Raw genomic sequence first — 22,498 nt, forward strand, 5'->3', positions numbered from 1 at the left:
ATTTGCATTATGTAATTTGTTTTGTTTGTTTTTATCACACAGTAATGCACTTAAATGTATACAATTAGTCAAACAGTCAAATACTGTTTGGTATTTAGGCTCATTGGGAGGCAAACCAACATATTTTTCAAACTCTAAAAACTTAAATATACATATACATAGCCCTCCTGAATTATTGCACCATCGTGAGGTGGGAACTGGCAGACGTGCAACAACTTTAACCACAAAGTAAACTCAAAACAAAAGTCTTCATCTGGAGCTTCTTTATAGGACTCAACTCTTGTAAACAATCGGTCCATCCTGCTCATGGCTCTCAGCACTGCCCCTACTCGCCATCGCAACCAAGTCGACCAATCACAGAGCTTGTGTTACGCTACCTTGCAACGTGTAGTTACAGTTTTCAAGAGGTGCAGGTCAGCGTCTGCGTCAGCCACGGCAAAGACTATGCGACCTTTCGAAGGCTGCGCCGGACCATTTGCGTGTATAAATCAGATTTTACCGTAAAAACAAAAACAATCACATTTATAACAATAGAGTTAACCTAATTTCTTGCCTTGATTTGCTCATTGATGTCTTCTGCATAGTTCTCTATCCATCTAATGACAGTATTTACATTTCAAGAAATCTGATTCATTTACAGGCGACACTGTGGCAAAGGTAGGTGACCGTAGGTAGTGATAGTAGGTAGGTAGTGACAGCAGGTAGTGATGTTGCCTCACTGCAAGAAGGTCGCTGGCTCGAGCCTCGGCTGGGTCAGTTGGCATTTCTGTGTGGAGTTTGCATGTTCTCCCTGTGTTCACGTGGGTTTCCTCCGGGTGCTTCAGTTTCCCCCACAGTCCAAAGAAATGTAGTACAGGGGAATTGGGTGGGCTAAAATTGTTCATAGTGGAAGTGTGCCAGTGAGTGTTTATAAGTGTTCCCCAGTGGTGGGTTGCAGCTGGAAGGGCATTCGCTACATAAAGCTGAGTAAGTTGGCGGTTCATTCCATTGTTGGGCCCCTAGATTAATGTCCTTAAAGGGTCACGAAACACCAAAACACATTTTTTGAGCTGTTGACAGTCGTATATGTGTCCCACACTGCTAAAAACACTATTAGGACACCTATATTTCACTAAAAAGTGTAAATTGGTTGTTTTTGTGTTATTTCAAGCAAATTTGTACTTCCTGTTTGAAACGAATTTTTGAAGCTGCGTCACGGCCATGAGATAATAGCGTGTATTCCAGCGTGCAGACTGGACGTCTGTGCCTGAGTGAGTCTTATTACGTCTTACAGTGTGATGCATTAATGCATGAGTAAGGCTTGGTTCAAACCAATCAGCGCGCTCTATTGTGCAACTTCATTAATATTCATTAGTGTCACCGTGTTTACACGACAAAGACGCCACGTTGTGTTGGCAAAAGAAGCGTGAAGTGTTGCTTTTATAGTTTGCTGCCGTTAAGTTTTGTTTTAATTTTCTCTCTGTGAGAGCTTATCTGGATCACGTGTGGATTAACAGTGTACGCGACGCTCGACAACAATAACTTACGTGTCTAAAGAGGATTATTGTTTACCTGAGAGCTGTTCTCATCTGCAAATGCTGAAATCTGGATTCGCTTGTAGTATTCTCTCCATAAAGATGCGGCTCTAGTTGCTGGTGATTGTCCTGTCTCTACAGGTTTGGTAAGTGAGCGACCAGTGCTCTTTGTTTATTCAGTTTGTTCGTATCGAATTAAGTTAACTATTGCACTGAGTGCAGAAATGTTAGCACCGCATTTTGTGACCGGAATAACACACGCGGCTTTCTGACGCTACCTGCCGTGTGCATCTAAGTTTCCGGGAAATGCGAGGTTTTTTTTCTCTCATTCGCCGTGCGGTATCAAACATTGCATAAAAAATACACGCTTGCAGCAGTTCCTCGAATCAAATTTCTCGTTTGTCGCGAGAGGCATGAATGAATTCCCTGAATGAAAGAGCCAAACTGCAGTTAAAGTCCAACATTTAATAATTTGGCAAATAATTCGACTACAGATGTCCATGTAGGTTAAACACCATCACTTTCTCCTGTCTGTGTGTGTGTGTGTGTGTGTGTGTGTGTGTGTGTGTGTGTGTGTGTGTGTGTGTGTGTGTGTGTGTGTGTGTGTGTGTGTGTGTGTGTGTATGTGTATGTGTATGTGTATGTGTATGTGTATGTGTATGTGTATGTATTTTGACTCTGAAACTCGCGCGTGCACAAATAGACACTCCCACACCATCCCACTTTAGTTCCTCCAACACTCCCCCCTAAACAGAGCTGGACACGCCCACTTTTCTGACTTTTTCCAAAGTAGAGGTGTGAAAACACCCTGCTGAAACGAGGGGGTTTCATGGCCCTTTAAGGAACTGAGCCGAAAAGAAATTGATTGAATGAATAAATTCATTTACAATGTTTAATTTTAACATTTAAATTCAGTTTGCTTTTTTTGTAGCAGCAATAAAACAAACAAACAAACAAACAAACAAACAAACAAACAAACAAACCAAAAATTATGTCAAGTGAGAAATGATGATCTCTGTTAAAGGTATTCTCCCCAACCCTCTTTATCATTCTCGCTCTCTTCTCAGATGGGATGGTTGGGCAAGTCAAAGGTTACAATGGGCCAATTTAGGCCCACGGCCCCTACTTTGGGCATCTCTGCTCTTAATAAATATTAAAAAAGGAAGAAATACTTTTGACCTAAACTGTAAGACACCTTTATTCCTGAATGCAAATCACGATTACAGGACAGATTATCAGTTAACGAAGAGTAATTTGTCATGAATTATGAAAGCAAATGATGCAGACCCTCCACGTGGTTACACCGAATGCTAGCAGTCACCTGGATATTAGTGGTGAAAAAAAAAATGCTAATACAACCTTAGAGACAGTTCAGGATGCAGACAGTTTTGATTTGTTTTCAAACACAGTCTTCAGCCTGCTCTGTTTTTTGCAAGTGATCATATTGCACCCAGGAAGATTGTGTTCAGACCATGTAGGCATTTTCTGCTATATCTACATTAGTTAATATAGTAATTTTTGGCCGTCAGCGTGATGCCAGCAGGAGACTTTCTCCCATAACTACAGCAAGCTGGCAGTATAGGGAGAGCTGACAGAAAGCTGGAAGTTTGTACTCTGCTTATTTGCGTCATGGCATTTGGCCACGGTGCTGAATTCAAATCGTGCCTGTATGAGACAGCAGGAGTGACAAAAGCAAGTTTGTGTTGCTGGATTTTATCTTATGCACCATTGGCAGAACTGTGCGTAGAAGTGTTATAGAAGAGTAGGTGACTGGATACATGCGCACACACATACACTCACACACTAGACATACAGCATGCCTATTTTCAATAATTCAACATATTGTTATAATGAACATTTACAATATTAATAGTGTAGGCACTTAAATACTGTAAACAATTATTTAAACTTTTAGAGTGTTTTTTTTTAGGAAGATTCAGATTGTTTTATTGCCAGCTGTTGTTCATCTCAGCACTAAATGTTTAAATACTTTTTGATTTATTTTCAACCATTAAACTTTTTTATTTTAATCTGGTTAATAACATTCAATGTTTTGTGACTCTATATAGACTTGTTTTTCAATAATTGTGTACGGTATGCTTCCATTTGTTAACATCTGTTAATTTAACTAGATTCAAGGTAGTTAACTACAAAAGCATCTAATAATCCAAGCATTTATATAGCCTAATAAGACATTGTTAGCCTAATAAAACATTATTTTAGACTCATTATCATTTTTTTTAAATAGAGTTAATAACTGATAAAATACTTTATTAATATAAAAATATCTTCGTTTTATAAAAATAAAAACGTTAAAGTGTGGCTATTTTTCACTGTTGATTTGAATATATTAACTAACTTTTATTAAAGAGAAATAAGTGCTACCTATTGTACGTAACCATCCTTTGTCAAATAATTTATTTAAATATATGGTTATATATGGTGATAATTTTCCAGAGATGGGTTGTGTCTGGAAGGGTATCTGCTGCATAAAAACATGCTGGATAAGTTGGTGGTTCATTCCCCTGTGGCGACCCTGAATTACTAAAGGCACTAAGCCGAAAACAAAAAGGAATTAATGAATGAATACGGTGATAATACCGTATATTGTGATAAAAGCTTCTATTCACAACAACAAAATTTGTACACAAGTGAGGACATCAGCAGTGTCCTCATAATTCACCATCTTCTTGTAATAACTGTGTCATAACTATGTTATTAAACACATTTGTGTTCAGATATGTAACACGCAAACACACACACACACACACACACACACACACACACACACACACAATATATATATATATATTCATTGTTCAAATTGTATTGGTGCTTGAGTTGTGGCTACACTATCTAAAAAGTGTTTTACAAAATAACCAAACAATTTATTACATGACATTCATTACTGTACTACACCGAAAGATTGCAATAGACTATTTTGAAGGTTACAGCTGTCAAAATTGGGTAGGAAGTGTACAGGCTTTTGCTTTAAATGACTTATAGTCCTGTTAGCATTGCTTCAAATAAGATCATGCAGTGGCCTAAACATTTATGACATTGTAAGGTGATCTAGACTATTTGCTGTGATTGTATTTGTATTTTTGCTGTGAGTTTCTTGTAGACAGTGTTGCCAACTTAGCGACTTTGTCTTTTCAGACCCCTTTAGCGACAAATTTCGAAAAAGCGACTGGCAACAAATCTACTGACTTTTTTGGTGTTGCTGAAGATTTTTTTATAGACTCTCATCTGTCTGTACTGTACTGTTCCTACTCTTTTCAATGAGCTACGGGTGATGCCGACAACCCCACCCCCATGATCACAGGTGGCCCAGTCCTCCACGTCTCTCCCACCTGCAGCCTAAGAGCAGATCATTCCTAGCGTACCACTGGCAAATGATTTAACACCGCGAGCGTGAGGTATTTTTCTTGTACAGTCAAACCAATCTGCTTCTCCCTTGTTTTAAATTTTAACAATTTAATTTGGCCATCTATTCTTTTCTTGTTTACAATCACAAAGATTTTAGTGACAGTTTCTGAACTTGTTTGTTTATTATGTCTGAGAGATTACTGCAAATTCACTACACATCTGTACTCGTATACTACATTCAAACTATACATTTAATTAAATTCACATGCATATATTGTATAAAGCGTAGTGCAAATATAAATACCCCTTTATTAACCATAAGCTGTTAAACAAACAGAAATTGCTGGACATGATGACGTCAGTAATATGCAAATTGATGTATGACGTAATCTGGCGACATTTAGCGACATTTCGAGCAGAACTTAACACCATTTCGTTGAAAATAGTTAGCAACACTGCTTGTAGAGTCTGATTAGGACCTCACTGTATTATCATGGGATGTGTATATACTGCACAGTGTATTAATTGTTTGAACATTTATTGAATTATTTACTCTTACGTTGCCTCAGTAACAGCAACCTAGTAAGTTTTTGGGTAAACTATTATTTCTCGAAATTTGGCCTAGCATATTTTCAAGTTTTTTTTTCTAATAAAGCACATATTGCAATGCCATTTAGAGGTATTTAGCTATAGAAAACCAATCATAAACCTCCTCACCACTTGCTTCATTAAATATTCATGTGACATCAGAGAAATCAGTTTAGATTCAGCATCTGAGGGAAACAGTATAAACTGACTGGTAATGAGAAGCGATAAAGAAATATTTTTTTCTCTCTTTAAGAAGAAATCCAGAGCAGATTTGTTTGGTGGCATTTTCACAGATGGACGAGCTGTTATTAAAACAGGTTGCATTCCAAATTCGGCCCTCCAATGTTATAAACATGATCAGTATGCAAATAAGAGCGCTAATCCCAGACTTGTGAATGTTTTGCATCAAATCTCATAACCTAACTACTCATGATTAGTTGCTAACCCAGGATAAGCTAATGCTGTACGCGGAACAAGATAATCAGGATTGTGTTTATCCAGACAAGAACGACCAGGGATATACACTTTCAAATGTGACAAGCCAATATGTGTATCTGTATCTTAGGTAATTGCCAGTTCTTTGAAAATATGCACTTTTAAGTTGCTGAAAGTGTTAATGGTGTTCCACTTAGCTAGACACCCCATACTTAGTCATCTAAAGTTGACATTTAATGCACAACATAACCATTTATTGCTGGAAATAGCTTTAGCGCCAGGTTTCACCACCTAATCTACATAGCAAGAGCGAAACGAGGCTTTCGCGATGGGTTCGCGTGTGGTAGAATGCAACTGTAAGTGTTGCAGATGCGTTCAGAATGAAAGCATATGCATTGCTTTGATGTGCCATGTTTTGAAAGGGTGTTTGTGAAGATGAGAGACAAATGGAGTGGAAAAGAAAGGAATGCAAGAGATCTGCTTTGTCCATGATCACTTCTAGTCATTAAAATGGAGCGAAAGACATGTTAGATTGTGTCAGCTGTAAATGTCAAGAGGATAAACATCTTGAAAAGGCACTCATTGTGTGCGTGTTTCCTTACTCCTTTTCCTTACTTTAATCAACCTAATGTGTTTTCTGTTGTGCGTGTTGCTGAGTAAATTATTGAGGATACACTTAACACATCCCTCGTCCTAGATTTCCACACGTTTGGAATTTTTGTTCTTTCTTTCTTTCTTTCTTTCTTTCTTTCTTTCTTTCTTTCTTTCTTTCTTTCTTTCTTTCTTTCTTTCTTTCTTTCTTTCTTTCTTTCTTTCTTTCTTGACCTTTTTGGTCTTTCTGTTCTGTTCCGTTTGTTTACTTTGCTTGTTCGTGAATGTTGGTTTGTCTTTTTTGTGTTGTTTGTTTGTCTAGTTTTTGTTTGTTTATTTGTCACACCTTTCTTCTTGTTTCATTTTTTAGTCTTAAGTCTTTTTGGTCTTTGGTCTTGTCTAGTTTGTGTTTCCATTGTCTCTTGTGTTTCATTTCTTTGTTTTCTTGTTTTGTTTAGTCATGTTTGTTTGTCTTTTTTAGGTCGTTTGTTTTTCTAGTTGTAATAAATTTTTTATTTTTATTTTTTGTCGAGCCTTTTGTCTTGTTTAATTTGTTTATTTGTTGTGTGCTTTTCTGTTTAGTCTTGTATGTTTGTTTGACTTTTTGTTGTTTGGCTTTTTTATTTTGTGTTTATTTTGCCAGGCCTTTTATCTTGTTTCATTTTTCAGTCTTTATCGTTTTTTGTTAGTTTTTTACTATTTGAGTTCTGTTTCAATTGTTTTATTTAGTCGTTTATGTTTGTTTGTCTTTTTTTGTGTTGTTTGTTTATTTGGTTTTTATTTTTTGTTTATTTTGTCAAGCCTTTTGTCTAGTTTAATTTTTTAGTCTTTATTCTTTTTTGCCCTGTTTTTTTTTTTACTTCTTGTGTTCTGCTTCATTTGTTTTGTTTTATCTGCTTGTTTTGTTTAGTCTTGTATGTTTGCTTTTTTTCTGTTGTTTGCCTAGTTTTTATTTTTGTTTATTTTGTCAAGTCGTTTGTTTTGTTTAATTTTTTTTTGTCTTTGGTCTTATTGGTTTTTTGTCTTATCTAGATTATTTTTGTTATTTTCACTTGTGTTTTGTTTCAGTAGTTTTGTGTTGTTTGTATATCTTTTTGTTGTTATTTGCTTTTCTAGTTTTTGATTTTTGTTTATTTCATCAAGCCTTTTGTCTTGTTTCATTTGGCTTTTAATCTTTACATTTTGTTGTTTTTCTTGTTTTGTCAATTTGTTATTTATCTCATCTTGTCTTTTGCTTTGTATTTGACTTTTAAAAAGCTATTTAACCATTTCACAAGAATGCTTTTGTATAAAAACTTGAGACGGTAAATAAAACAAATCAGCAAACCTTGTAGCGATTGATTATGCCATTACAATGTTTTAATCTTTTGTAGTATCTCCTATTTTTTTCTCAGCTTTCTCTTCTTTTACATTTTTAGACACCTTTAGTGAATCACTTATTAGAACAGCGGCTGTTCTCTTTCAGTCAGAAATCACTATTGCACCAGGGTGTGAAAACTGTACACTTGTCTGTTAACGACAGAGAATATTTGCAAGAATTATTCCTGTCTATGGCTGATAAATTCCCTGCGGTGCAAACACTGAATGTTTGCAGGCCCATGCAAGGAAGCGATCGCTGTTGAGACTCACATTGCTGCTTTTGACAAATCTGCTCTAATTGCTCTCTGATTAGTATGTTTCTCAGAGTTGCTGAAGGTCACTTTCCGGAATGGGCGCAGATAATTACTGCAGGATGACATGTGCTGCCAGCCAAGGGGACGGTGGAAGACTTTACACAAAATGAAAGGAAGCACAAGGGGATGGAAAGTGATGCTGAGTGGATACAATTAGAGTAGGAACACATGACTGAGAACAATGCTTGTGTTTTTTAGTTTGTGTGCGTGGATGTGTGTGTGTGTGTGTGTGTGTTTAATAACCCCAACATCCCTTGTCGGAGGTGAGAATATGAAGCAGCATTTTCTCAAACACTCTTCTGAGCCCACTCTGAATCTCTTCACTCCACAGAGATTAATCAGTCTGCCGTAATCACCCTTCAAACTCTACCTTTGTTTAATTAGTCCATCCAGCATAGAATCCAGAGTCGAATAAAGGCAATTTCATCGCCATTGAGGGAACACGAGACAAGACCGACGGAAGAGGCAAGATCATTTGCGCTGCATTGCTTAAACTAGCGTAGCAGTGCATTTTAGGTTAGGAATAAATGTTCTAACAAATAAGCAATTCTTTTGTAGAGGGCGTCTGTTCCCTCAGCGCTCAGTGCGGAGGCCGCATTAGACACTCTCTTTGCTTTCACACTCTTTCAGTCTCTCGCTCCACTTTTTAATCTTTCATCAGGGCTGTTTAGATGTTTTCTGCACTCAGGAACTCTGCAAGGACACCTTGTTTCTGTCAAGACAATTCATGCAAATGTAAACACAAAATTCCCCAAATGCCGTTTAGTGTTTGTATAATGATGAAAAGTAGAGCTAATAAAATGTTCATCTGTAATAAGCTTTTTAGCACATTCTCTGAGTGATTTCAATGCAGGATTATGTAAAAAAAGACATAGAGATATTACTGGAACAGGTGTAAATGAAGTTGGGAACATGAAGTGAATATGACACTGCCAAGACTGACAAAACAGAGAGAGTCAAATTTGTTCAATATTTATTTTAATTGAGCAAATTTAGCTAATATATTTGTATCAAGTACCACATAACCTTATTGATTTTTGCACTCCTGAAAATACTTTTTTGACTTGAATTTATATGGAAGGACCTTTAACCTCCATGAAACATTTACATTATACATATCACGTACCTACAACGTGGATTATAATTACTCAGTTGGCTCAACAGTTTCTTTGTTGAAGTTGTTTCAGAGTAACCCGACTATATATATAATTTATAATCAGCCAATCAGAAAATCTGCTGCAGTTAAAGTAAAGTATCAGAATGGGAAAAAAAAACGTGTTTTAAGTGACATGTGGCATGGTTGTTGGTGTCAGACGGGCTTGTCTGAGTATTTCAGAAACTGCTAATCTACTGGGATTTTCACACACAGCCATCTTTAGGGTTTACAGGGAAAGGTCCCCAAAAAATAAAAAATAAATAAATAAAAAATATCCAGTGAGCGGCAGTTTTGTGTGTGCAAATGCCTTGTTGATGTCAGAGGTCAGAGGAGAATGGGCAGAGAATGTTCCAGCTGCTAGGAAGGGAACTGTAACTCACTCAAGTAACCACTCGATACAACCAAGGTATGCAGAAGAGCATCCTTGAATGCACATGTTGAACCTTGAGGCGGATGTGCTACAGCAGCAGAAGACCACACAGAGTGACACTCCTGTCAGCTAAGAACAGGAAACTGAGGCTACAATTGGTACAGGCTCACCAAAATTGGACAATAGAAGATTGGAAAAACGTTGCCTGGTCTGATGAGTCTCAAATTTCTGCTGCAACATTTGGATGGTAGGGTCAGAATTTGTCATCAACAACCTGAAAGCATAGATCCATTTTTTTCCTTGTATCAACACTTCAGGCTGCTGTTGGTGGTGTAATGGTGTGGGGGATATTTTCTTGGCACTTGAGTTCACTGTACTTAAATGGCAGTCACCAGATCTCAATCCAATAGAGCATCTTTGGGATGTGGTGGAAGGGAGATTTATATCATGGATGTGCAGCCGACAAACTGCGTGATGCAAGTGCTGCAAATTGAAAACTGAAGTGAAACTGAAGTGAAAATGTGCTCCACTCTTAAAAATAACCAATCCAAGCACAATAAGCTCAATAAAAACACATTAAATTGATAAGAATGCTCAGTGTTCCAAATGTGCATCAATAAAATCTAAATCTGATACATCACTGCACTCTTTTCCTTTATTTTCATTTCTAACTTTAATTGTGACTAATCTTTATAGATGTAATTGTACTTGGCTATGTTTTGGATACTCTAGTATCTAAAAAAGTAGTACTAAAGTAGTACTCTAGTAGTATTCTAGTAGTTTGCATACTCATTTTTTGGATTCTTAGTTAATATGCCTTTTTTTCCCCCCATTTTTTGTGGAATATTTTCCACAAGGCCCTGTCAATTTCTGACCCTGCAACATCAGTATTATATTCATAAATTAAATTAGGTATATTTAGCAATCACTGTTGCTGCTTTTTCAAACTACAGTACTTATGTAAAATGAGTTGAAATAACACCATTTTAAATTGTTTTTGAGACAAATTTCTTTCGTTGAATCCAATTAAAATTTGCAAAAACTTTATTTAATCAATTTGTTTTGGCACAACACGAAGGAATTGTGTGGAGCCCTGTATTTTTTATACATTGTATTACAGCCTATTACACTATTAAAAAATGCTGGGTTCCACAACATCGATTTGTGTCAGGACAATTTGAAGAAATGAAGTTACCTTGTTTGTTTTTAGCAAATTTAAGTGGATTGAGCATTAAACAATTAATTTGTCGCAAAAAACAAAAAACAAAAACATTAAGACTTGTGTTGTTTGTGCTTATTTTTTCAGTGTAACTGACATTTTAAGTTCCAAGCCATACATTGTTTCTCATTAAATATCTTGTTTCACTCGTAAATACCTCCCATTACAAACATTTTTTTTTTTGCCTCAGCATTACTACACATGTAATGAATGCTTCTTGACCTCTTTGTCATATACTCATGCGTCTTTCTACTTCAATACACAGATATATTTAATAAGCAGTTACAAACACAACAAATTGATGGATGTTCTTTGTTTGCATCATACTACACCTGGTCCATATTCATCTATTTTTGTTTCAGAATAGAACCTTCACAGGGGATAATTTCTATGCAATCTTTTACGTTTTCAATTTACCTTCTCAGCATCTCCTTCTCTTTACCGCGTCTATCTCCACATCTCTGCCTCTTTCTTTTTCTCTCTCTCCCCCTCCCACTGGCATATTGGATTTTCAGTCCATTCTAAATAAATTTAGCCACTGTGTTTTGTTGTAACGAGCTCTGTCGATTGCCTAAATGTAAGTACGCACAATTTACACCACCGACTTGGCCATTTGTGGAATGCTTTAACATTACAAACAAATAAAAAAGCACTATTGCCCGTAGGCTCTCGCTGAGAAGTAACGCTGTGAAGTGACTAGTGGATGTGCATTTAGCATAAAACCCGAAAGGCCCCCATGTAGTGGAGGAAGAGGATATTTCCCTTTGCATTTCCATCAATATGATGTCTACGCCTCACTTCTGCTTTAAAAGACTGATGTTGAATATTTCAACTACTCTATATTCACTGCAGTGTACAACTAATATTGGCACTCTTGGTAAATTTGTGCAAAGTAGGCTGTTAAAAGAAATTTCTTGATTGTTTGATCTTTTAAATAATTTTTCATTTTTAAATAAAATTATTTTTTAAACAAAAAATAAAAACAATCAATTGCAGGCATAGCAGTTATACATGTCAATGAAATAAAATAAAATACTTTTTTTTTTTTAGTATTATTAAAAAAAAAAGGGTTTCTGACCCGAAGACTCGATTACCTACCACAACTTTCAGAAAATGTTTTGCTTAACCAAACCAAAACCAAACCAAAACATGTAATCATTCATTCATTCATTCATTCGTCCCTTTATTAATCCGAGGTCTCCACAGCAAAATGAACTGCCAACTTATCCAGCAAGTTTTTACGCAGCGGATGCCCTTCCAGCCGCAACCCATCTCTGGCAAACATCCACACACACACATTCACACACTCACTCATACACTACGGACAATTTAGCTTATTCAATTCACCTGTACCGCATGTCTTTGTACTGTGGGGGAAACCGTAGCACCCTGAGGAAACCCATGCAGGGAGAACATGCAAACTCCACACAGAAACGCCAATTGAGCCAAGGCTCGAACCAGCAACCCAGCAACCCTCTTGCTGTGAGGCGACAGCACTACCTACCACCACTGCTTCACCCACAAAAAAATAAAAAATAAAATATTTAAAGGCTTTCTGATCCTAAGACTCAACAAACTTTATGCAATTTTCAAAGAATTTTTCCCATTAATTGAATTGAGTTTAATTTATTTTAATTTAATTTAGTGGTTGCCCTTCCAGACGTAACCCATCTCTGGAAAGCATCCACACACACATTCACACACACACTCAAACACTACGGACAATTTAGCCTACCCAGTTCACCTGTACCGCATGTCTTTGGAAACCCACACGAACACAGGGAGAACATGCAAACTCCACACAGAAACGCCAAATGAGTCGAGGCTCGAACCAGCGACTTTCTTGCTGTAAGGCGAAAGCACTACCTACTACGCCACTGCTTCGACCTTAATTTAATTTAATTAAATTGAATTGAATTTTATTTTATTTTTAAAGATATTTATTAAAAATATTGAAGAAATTTCTCACCCTAAGACTCAACAAACTTCTGCAATTCTCAAATTTTTATTTATTTATTTATTGGTCAGTTGAGCTTTTCTCCTAACATTGCATTAAGATAAAATGAAAACACGTCTTTTTCCTGGCCAATTCACAACACTTGTTTTGATTTTGCTATCTTCTTATAGCCACTTAACATTTTGTTAAGCTCAACAACCTTTTTCATTAAATTACAGTTCTGTTCTTTTGGTCTTACAAATTGTTGGTTTGACCTATGTGGTCTTTGTTTTATGCATTTGAGTTGGAAAAATTTAATATTTTTGGTCACCCAAAAGTACTACAATGTGTAAAATACCAATGGGAATATTTGAAAAATTGTTCATATAGGTGCAAGTAATAGGCAGACGCTATTATTTTATTTTATTTTTTAAATGTTTGCAATTGTATGAGTTTTTTTGTTTTTGTTTTTTTTTTGTATATTATGGTAAAAAAAAATTCTTGCATTTACCAATGGTGCCAACATTGATGGCTATGTATCAGTAGAGGCCACTGAGAGTGTTGTTTTCTACAGGCTGTTTACTTGTAAAGTTTTGAGCTGACTTTTTGAAATGCACACTGGAAAGCTATGCTGCTGTCCTTGGATTTACAGTCTGGCTGCTGTGGAGTAATGGCTGCTATCAGTGGGGGATCCAGTGACATTGACCTGAAGCATTGTGTAGTTCCTTTTTCAGCAGAGGGTCAGATCTCTTCACACCCACTGTCTCGGGCCTCTCTGGAGGTCCCACTCACATCTAACCTTCCACTGTCACCCCTGCTGCGTTCACAGTCATCAAGCCACCTTGGAGGTCATTTGTTTGGCGGAGATGAATGGCCGACAGCACTTGCCGTATTGCTCAAATGCAGCCGTTACCAAATGGCTTTTTCGAGAGGACAGATATTTTAAAAGGATCGTGGATAGAGATGGAATAATAAAAATATCATTTTCTGAAACTATACCCTGGCAGATTGTCAGTGGTTTACTTTGAAAGGATTATTGTGCTTGACTATAAAATAATAATAATAATAATTAAATGTACATAAACAAATAAAAATAACTGCAATAAGGATTATTATTATTATTATTATTATTATTATTATTATTGTTATTTCAGTATTATATCATAAAAAATAATAATAAATAAATACACCAAATGAACTAATTATTTGGTTGTTGATAATTTGTTGAAAATATTTTTTATAATAATAATAATCATAATCATAATAATAATAATAATATTGCACATTAACTCACACTAACTCACTATCTGTTGGCTTAGTCCTCTTTTATTAGGGGTCGCCTCAGTGGAATAAACCACCAATTACTCTGATATATGTTTTGCAAAGCAGCAATTATTATTATTATTATTATTATTAAATGAAAATCTATTTAAAAAAAAAAGTAAAACAAGACAAGACAAAACAAAACAAACCACCAAACACATCGACATCATGGGAGTAATGAAAATAACAACAGACAACAAAAGGGGCAAACAAACTGAAATAAATAGTGCTGGTGATGAGTGGGAATGAGCTGCAGCTGTGTGTGTGTGTGTGTGAGAGAGAGAGAGAGAGAGAGAGAGAGAGAGAGAGAGAGAGAGAGAGAGAGAGAGAGAGAGAGAGAGAGAGAGAGAGAGAGAGAGAGAGAGAGAGAGAGAGAGAGAGAGAGAGAGAGAGAGAGAGAGAGAGAGAGAGAGAGAGAGAGAGAAGAGAGTGTCTGGATGACGGCTAGCTGGATCATGTGTAGATTAGTGCAATGCATTCTGGTCCTAGTAGTTTATGTGGTGTGTGCATCTGCAGCAGCTCGATCACTGGTGATCATGACACTTAGGATATACAGTACAATATATTCAGCATTTACTTACATTTTAATGACATCAAATATAATAAAAAAGTTTTGAGTATTTCTTATTTTTATTCTTGTTACAATTATTATTATTATTATTATTATTATTATTATTTGCTGCTGATAGGGCATCTGCTCCGCAAAAACACGTCAGAGTAATTGGTGGTTCATTCCACTGTGGCGACCTCTGATAAAGCAGGGACTAAGCCGAAGGATAGTGAGTTAGTGTGCAATAATATTATTTTATTATTATTATTATTATTATTATTATTATTATTATTATTATTATTATAAACAAATAAATAAATAAATTAATTAGTTGCACAAAATGAGCAAATTTTTTGGTTGTTTATTTGTTGAAAATATTTTAATAATAATAATAATAATAATAATAATAATAATAATAATAATAATAATAATAATAATAAAATAATATTATTGCACACTAACTCACTATCCTTCGGCTTAGTCCCTGCTTTATCAGAGGTCGCCACAGTGGAATGAACCACCAATTACTCTGACGTGTTTTTGCGGAGCAGATGCCCTATCAGCAGCAAATAATAATAATAATAATAATAATAATAATAATAATAATTGTAACAAGAATAAAAATAAGAAATACTCAAAACTTTTTTATTATATTTGATGTCATTAAAATGTAAGTAAATGCTGAATATATTGTACTGTATATCCTAAGTGTCATGATCACCAGTGATCGAGCTGCTGCAGATGCACACACCACATAAACTACTAGGACCAGAATGCATTGCACTAATCTACACATGATCCAGCTAGCCCTCATCCAGACACTCTCTTCTCTCTCTCTCTCTCTCTCTCTCTCTCTCTCTCTCTCTCTCTCTCACACACACACACACACAGCTGCAGCTCATTCCCACTCATCACCAGCACTATTTATTTCAGTTTGTTTGCCCCTTTTGTTGTCTGTTGTTATTTTCATTACTCCCATGATGTCGATGTGTTTGGTGGTTTGTTTTGTTTTGTCTTGTCTTGTTTTACTTTTTTTTTTAAATAGATTTTCATTTAGTTCCGTCAATGCTGCATTTGGATCCACACTTTTGTTTCTCTCCCCTGCACCTTACATCGGACTGTGACAGTAAGATACTACATTAACCAGCTAACTGCTTTATAAAGGAGTAAATAAACACATGCAAGTGCTTCCCCCCAATAAGTATTGCATTAAAACACAGAATGCCAAGTGTCCTCAAACATCTATTGTTTATTTAATTTTTTTTTGTTTAAATGTTAAATATATTGCTGTGCTAGATATATAGTCCATGGGAGTGATACCTATTCCTGCTCTATGCCAATTGACAGGGAGTCGCTAGTGCAGCCTTCATTTCATCCCGAATTTCTTGCTTCCAAAAGATGTCTCTTCTAATGACGCTAAATCTAGCATGCTTAATTGGACCAGTGAGCTATGTCATTGAAGCTGGAACCATGTTTCCATTGGCCCCCCAAAGGCAACTTCTGTCCTGTGACATCAGGAAAGGGAGAAAGTCAGGAAATATGTTGGAATGGGTTGGTGGTTGACAAAGAGAGAACAGACAGACACAGTAAATTCTGTTAGTGTTTTGGTATGAGGGTGTCAACTCATAAAAATTGACACTTGGTTATGCAGAACACTCTTCAGTATCTGTGACTTTGTTGTGGATAAAATGGGACGTTGTAGGAGAATGATGCGCATTAAACATGTAGCGCTGCTGTGGATGATCAAGTGCCCTTGGGAAGTGCTACTGAACGTCACTTTAAACTTTTGCTGCGCTCAGAGGTCCTTCAAAATACAGCCTCTTACTGTATGCATATATCAGTGGATTTGGGTCTGCTAGCGTGCTTTGTTTTGTGGAAATTTTGATCACAATGTTTTCTTCCATATCTTACCAGCAACTGAATTGTATTTTATTTGGCAAATTATTGATTTATTTTAATTGCAGTCTATTCTGTGGCAGCGCTGTGAATGCAATGAAATGGAATATATTCTTTGATTGTTTTCTTGCAATTTGCGTGTCACTAACTGAATTGTGTAAACATTCGCTTAAATAAGTCATATAAAATCTAATAACAAAAAATCACAGTTTTGATATTGTGGGAACTTACAAAAAACTGTCAGTTATAATTGAAAACTTACATTTTTATAATGTTAATTAGGCTGTTTATATACTTCATTGTTTATGTCATAGTTTGTTTATATTATAACATGGTTCCTTTTAGATAACTTATTAATACATTTGTTTAGCTAATGTGCTAATAGCCATTAGGAATGTCACTTTCTGGTTAAATTATAATAACTGCTTTATTGACAGATAGATGGATGAATGAATGATCAATTGAATGAATGAATGGATGGATGGATGGATGGACGGCTGGACAGTATAAAACAGACAGATAGATAGATAGATAGATGGATGGATGGATGGATGGATGGATGGATGGATGGATGGATGGATGGATGAATGAATGGACGGATGGCTGGACAGTATAAGATAGATAGATAGATAGATAGATAGATAGATAGATAGATAGATAGATAGATAGATAGATAGATAGATAGATAGATAGATAGATAGATAGATAGATAGATAGATGGATGGATGGATGGATGGATGGATGGATGGATGAATAGACGGAAAAATGGAAAGTTAAAATTCAGTGCAATAAATAAACTGAATTACACACACACACACACACACACACACACACACACACACACACATTTTCTTTTTCGAAATATGTTAATTTGGTTTCCTATTGTGAAGGTGTGAGTCATTTTTCAAAGACCTGCCAATAAGCAGCCACAATATTTGCCTTTTCATATTGTGCAGTATTGTCTTGTTTATCATGCAGGTCCATCTTGAATATGCCACCATTAGAGATGGCGGGGTTTGGCAATGCTTCTCTGAGCGTGCAGCATATTGCAGATTCCCTCCCCTTGTCATGGAGCCCTTTGGGTTTACTGTAGCTGTCCCTCAGCCAGACCAGCCTTCAGTCATCTGTGACTCTTCATCAGATGGACATTAATTGCTTCCCTCCAGACTTGTTTATTGTAGGCCCTGATTATGATGTCATATGGGCAAGGTTGTTTGGTGACCTGTGGCCCATGGGTATTCTTGGAAAACTAGTGTAAATGACCATTCACACTGCCTTAATCTGCCAATAAGACACTAGATGAAGGCAGTTTGAATAGATTGTCAGTATGATTCACTTTTAATGTACTATTTAAAGTTTGAGGTCAGTAAGACTCTTTGCCTAAATCTGATGATTTGTGAATCCAAATGGAATCTCATTTAAATGCATGGCTATTCTATTCTATTCTATTCTATTCTATTCTATTCTATTCTATTCTATTCTATTCTATTCTATTCTATTCTATTCTGTTGTTTTATTTTGTATTGTATTCTATTCTACCCTGTTTTCTATTCTATTTATTCTATTCTGTTTTATTTTGTACTCTATTCTATTCTATTCTGTTTTATTTTCTATTCTATTTTGTTCTATTCTGTTCTGTTCTGTTTTATTTTATATTCTCTTCTATTCTACTCCATTCTGTTTTTATTCTATTCTATTCTAATTTATTTTCTATTCTATTCTATTCTATTCTATTCTATTCTATTCTATTCTATTCTATTCTATTCTATTCTATTCTATTCTGTTGTTTTATTTTGTATTGTATTCTATTCTACCCTGTTTTCTATTCTATTTATTCTATTCTGTTTTATTTTATACTCTATTCTATTCTATTCTGTTTTATTTTCTATTCTATTTTGTTCTATTCTGTTCTGTTCTGTTCTGTTTTATTTTATATTCTCTTCTATTCTACTCCATTCTGTTTTTATTCTATTCTATTCTAATTTATTTTCTATTCTATTCTATTCTATTCTATTCTATTCTATTCTATTCTATTCTATTCTATTCTATTCTATTCTATTCTGTTCATTTCTTTTTTATTTTCTCTTCTCTTCTCTTCTCTTCTCTTCTCTTCAGTTTTATTTTCTATTAAATTCTATTTTATTCTGTTATGTTCTGTTTTCTATTCTATTCTATTCTATTCTATTCTATTCTATTCTATTCTATTCTATTCTATTCTATACAACTATTTGTAAATCTGGAATCTGAGGTTTAAAAAATCTAAGTAATGAGAAAATTGCATTTACAATTGTCCAATTTAAGTACAATGCTTGTTACTTATCTTAATGGGTTTTGATTGTCTTAATATCCTTAAGCTGGAAGCTAGCTCTCTGCATATGGGAAAACTAAATTTCTGCCGGAAGTGGTGTTAGTGTGACCAATAGGGGTACGCAACCAGTGGCTTGTGTGGTTTCTAACGCCCCACTATATTGATGGGTATTGATATACTACTCTGTGAGCACCATTTTTCGGATGAAATGTTAGAGGTCCTGACTCTCTGTGGCCGTTAAAAATCCCAGGATGTCTTTAGAAAAAGAGTAGGGTTTTAACTTCGGCATCCTGGCCAAATTTGCCCTCTGTCCATCATGGCCTCCTGACCATTCTTATATCATAATTGGCTTCATCACTCTGTCTCCTCTTCACCAATCAGCTGGTGTATGGTGTGCATTTTAGCGCAAAATGGCTACCGTCGAGCCATCCAGGTGGATGCTGCAGACTTTTGGTATTAAAGAAAATCTAAAATTTAGATTTATATAGTATATTTTTGACTATTGCCAAGGTAAAACACATTTATAGCCCAGGGCCTTGTTTGTTCATTCGTTCGTTCGTTCATTTGTTCGTTCGTTCGTTTGTTGAAAATTGCCCTAAAATTTTGCGAATTACTAATAAGAAATTTTTTATATTTTTACAAAATTTTATGTATGTAAATATGTATGCAAATGCTGGATGTCTTTAAAAATGTATTATTTGTTTACTTCATTGATTGTTGTAACTTAATGTCCTTGATGGCAACCATTATAATGTATGTTTATGGGAAAGAGTATCCTTCAAGAGCATAAAGAAGAGCACATTTTGAGAGGTTGGGATAAATTGTCCAATTTCGCATTTATTATCCCAATTTTTAATAGATTGCATTCTTGGAAAGCTGATTTATGAGCCAATGCAAGCCAGTCCTTGCATGCCCAGCATTTGCAGCGTGGGGTTTAAATTAGCCAGCACAAGCGTGAAGTGATTCTGATGCTTTTACCAGCGCCTTCTAAATTGAGCGGTGATGATGAGGACGGGTGTCCTATTGACCCGATGAAGACCAGAGATGAGTCGGCCCACTCGCACCTCTCCCGCTGACATTTCCCACACAGGAAACCTGTCTCCACTGGCATTTATTCAGCGTGGAGAGGTTTCGGCTCCTGGCCGCGCATGCCATTTACCCAGGAGGTGTTTAAACAGCGCTTCTGTGGCTTTCTAACATGTTCCTGCCCTGCCCTTCTCGTGTCCTGTGATATGAAGATTAAAACCAACAACAAGGCAGAAGAAGAACGCAGCTTCCCTCAGCCGTTACGTGGCACCTCTGTCAGTTTGCTAATTACTCTGCATCACCACTTTCTATGCTGGCATTTATTGCAAATTTGAATAATTTGCCCAGCAGATGGTAAGAATGTCAAGCTGTGACACAGATTTACTAATCTTCCCTGAGATGATGGTGCGAGACTGTCAAGTGTATTGTTTTAATATTGCTGGGAGGTGCTGGTGGGTGACGTCTGACCTGGTCTGGCGGTCCTGGTATGGCCTGTGGGTCACACGCTCTCGTGTCAAAGTCCCAATGTCTCTTTAACCCTCATCAGGGATGTGTGGAGAGGAGATGAGAGGGGCACCTGTGCTCTTCTGCACTCTCACCTGCTGCTATTCATGTAGTTCATCTGCTGTTGTTACAGGCGTTAGGCTTGTCAGCTATTCTTAAGCCCAGACACTGCAGGCTAAAACACTGCTTTTTTTATCTGTCAGTTTTGAGATTGTGAGCTTTCTGACTTCGTAATTATTTTGTTTTCATTCTTTTTATCATTAACATTATTTAGTTTATTTTGTTACACATCATGAACATCATGGTCTGTATGATTTTTAAATGTTTTAAAATAAGCTTATGCTGCTCACCAAGACTGCATTTATTTAATCAAATATACAGTACAAATTGTAAAATTGTAAATTGTTTTTGCACTATAAAGTAAATTATAGTTTATAATTTAATTAAATCATTAATTCCAGTGAATTCCATTTCAATGATGAATTTTTACCTTCATTACTCCAGTCTTCAGTCACATGATCCTTCAGAAAGTACTCTAATATTGATTATAATTGATATTTTAACTATTAATAAATTATTTTTAATAATGTAATAATTAAAGCAATAATGTGTGGAGTAATAATTTCATTTTAACTACATACAATAAGAAAGCAGTTGTTTAAAATTGTAATAAATATTTAACAATGAAACATTTTTAGAGATATGTTCATGCGTAATTCCCATGATTATATACAATATTTTATTTTTAAAAATCAATAAAGAATTGAGAATTTTACTAAGTGAATATAGGTAATATATGCATTTGAACATAACAGATTTATTAAATGAATATATTCAAATAATTAATCATAATTTTTGATTTTTAAAATGTAAGATTTTTATTTATTCATTTATTTTTTATTTTTCAAAAAAGTTTTCTTTTAAAGTCTGTGTAATCAGTTCTGTTAGCAATCTGCGGACAACCAGAACAGGTGTGAGTGTGTGGTGCAGGGATCTGAAGTCCATGTGATGACAGATTTGTTCTTGAGTGATCTGTGTTTATTACCAGCGATCTACTAGGATTAGATCACAAGTGATTGTGACAATCTAATGTATATTCACAAATATAATGTTGTAAAGCATATAAAATATTAATTTAAATGTGATATTTGTGAGGGGTGAGGTGCTGAGACGATACATATTTACATGTATTTTATATAGTTACCAAACTATTTTGAAACAAGAATTTTGAACCTGTTTCATCCAATTTAGTGCATATTTAATGTAACATATTTAATATAATGTGTAAAAAAATTCTAACACAATGCTTGAACTTTTTAAGTACCAGTTCCCACTATTAACTTCTACAGGCTTATTATTAAGATTTTACCAGTTTATACTTATAAAGTATGATCTTATTCTACATCCATAATCCATTTTCTAAATCCAATACTACTTTACTAAATATTAATAAGCAGCAAATGAGTAGTTTATTGAGTTAAAACCTCTAGATTATGGTTTGTTACTTGTACCATAAAGTGTGTATTAGTTTATTAATATTTTTAATCCTATTTATCTGCGTTGTCATATTTCATAACTTCTTTACTTCTCGTTGTATGGTGCAAAAAAAAAAATAAAATGCAAAAAAAAATTAAATAAACATTTGCATTAATGACGTGTGCTTAGATATTCCTCTTTCCAGCACCACAGAAACACTCAGCAGAGCATCACAACATCTCGGTTACTTCCTTACGTGAGCTGTAGGTTAATGCAAGTGTTATTCTGCGTGTGTGTGATATGGCGTGGGTTTAGACGTAATCTCACCGGAGCTGTAGAGGAAGTCATTACTCAAACTCCCAGTGGACCAGGCCATGTCTCTGACTGTTTCCCCGAGCAGCAGCTTCCCTCTGCTGCTCCTTAATTACCGCTTCACGTTTGCACCTTCGCTCTGGCGACTGCACGCTTGTGACGGTTGGTGTGAGCTGCGACATGTCGGCACAGAAAACCCCTGGATGCCTCAAATCCCTTTATTTAGAGGCAGATTAAGAAAGTGAGAGCAGA

At 35.6% G+C, this 22,498-nt stretch overlaps 1 protein-coding gene and 1 long non-coding RNA gene across 28 annotated transcripts in view; one reads left to right on the forward strand and one right to left on the reverse strand.

The window, feature by feature from the left end:
* The window catches only part of tenm2a (teneurin transmembrane protein 2a), a 1,361,633-nt gene that overhangs the window by 891,388 nt on the left and 447,747 nt on the right, over nucleotides 1-22,498 (forward strand). The window lies entirely within an intron of this gene.
* The window catches only part of LOC137490625 (uncharacterized), a 109,738-nt gene continuing 105,324 nt past the window's right edge, over nucleotides 18,085-22,498 (reverse strand). For both annotated transcript variants that reach the window (XR_012389792.1, XR_012389793.1), the window contains 2 exons: nucleotides 18,478-18,610; nucleotides 18,085-18,390 (listed from right to left, as the gene is read on the reverse strand). This is a non-coding gene — a long non-coding RNA (uncharacterized lncRNA). The remainder of the gene's footprint in view (nucleotides 18,391-18,477; nucleotides 18,611-22,498) is intronic.

Source organism: Danio rerio, chromosome 14 (genome assembly GCF_049306965.1).
Source record: "Danio rerio strain Tuebingen ecotype United States chromosome 14, GRCz12tu, whole genome shotgun sequence".
Taxonomy (NCBI): Eukaryota; Metazoa; Chordata; class Actinopteri; order Cypriniformes; family Danionidae; genus Danio; species Danio rerio.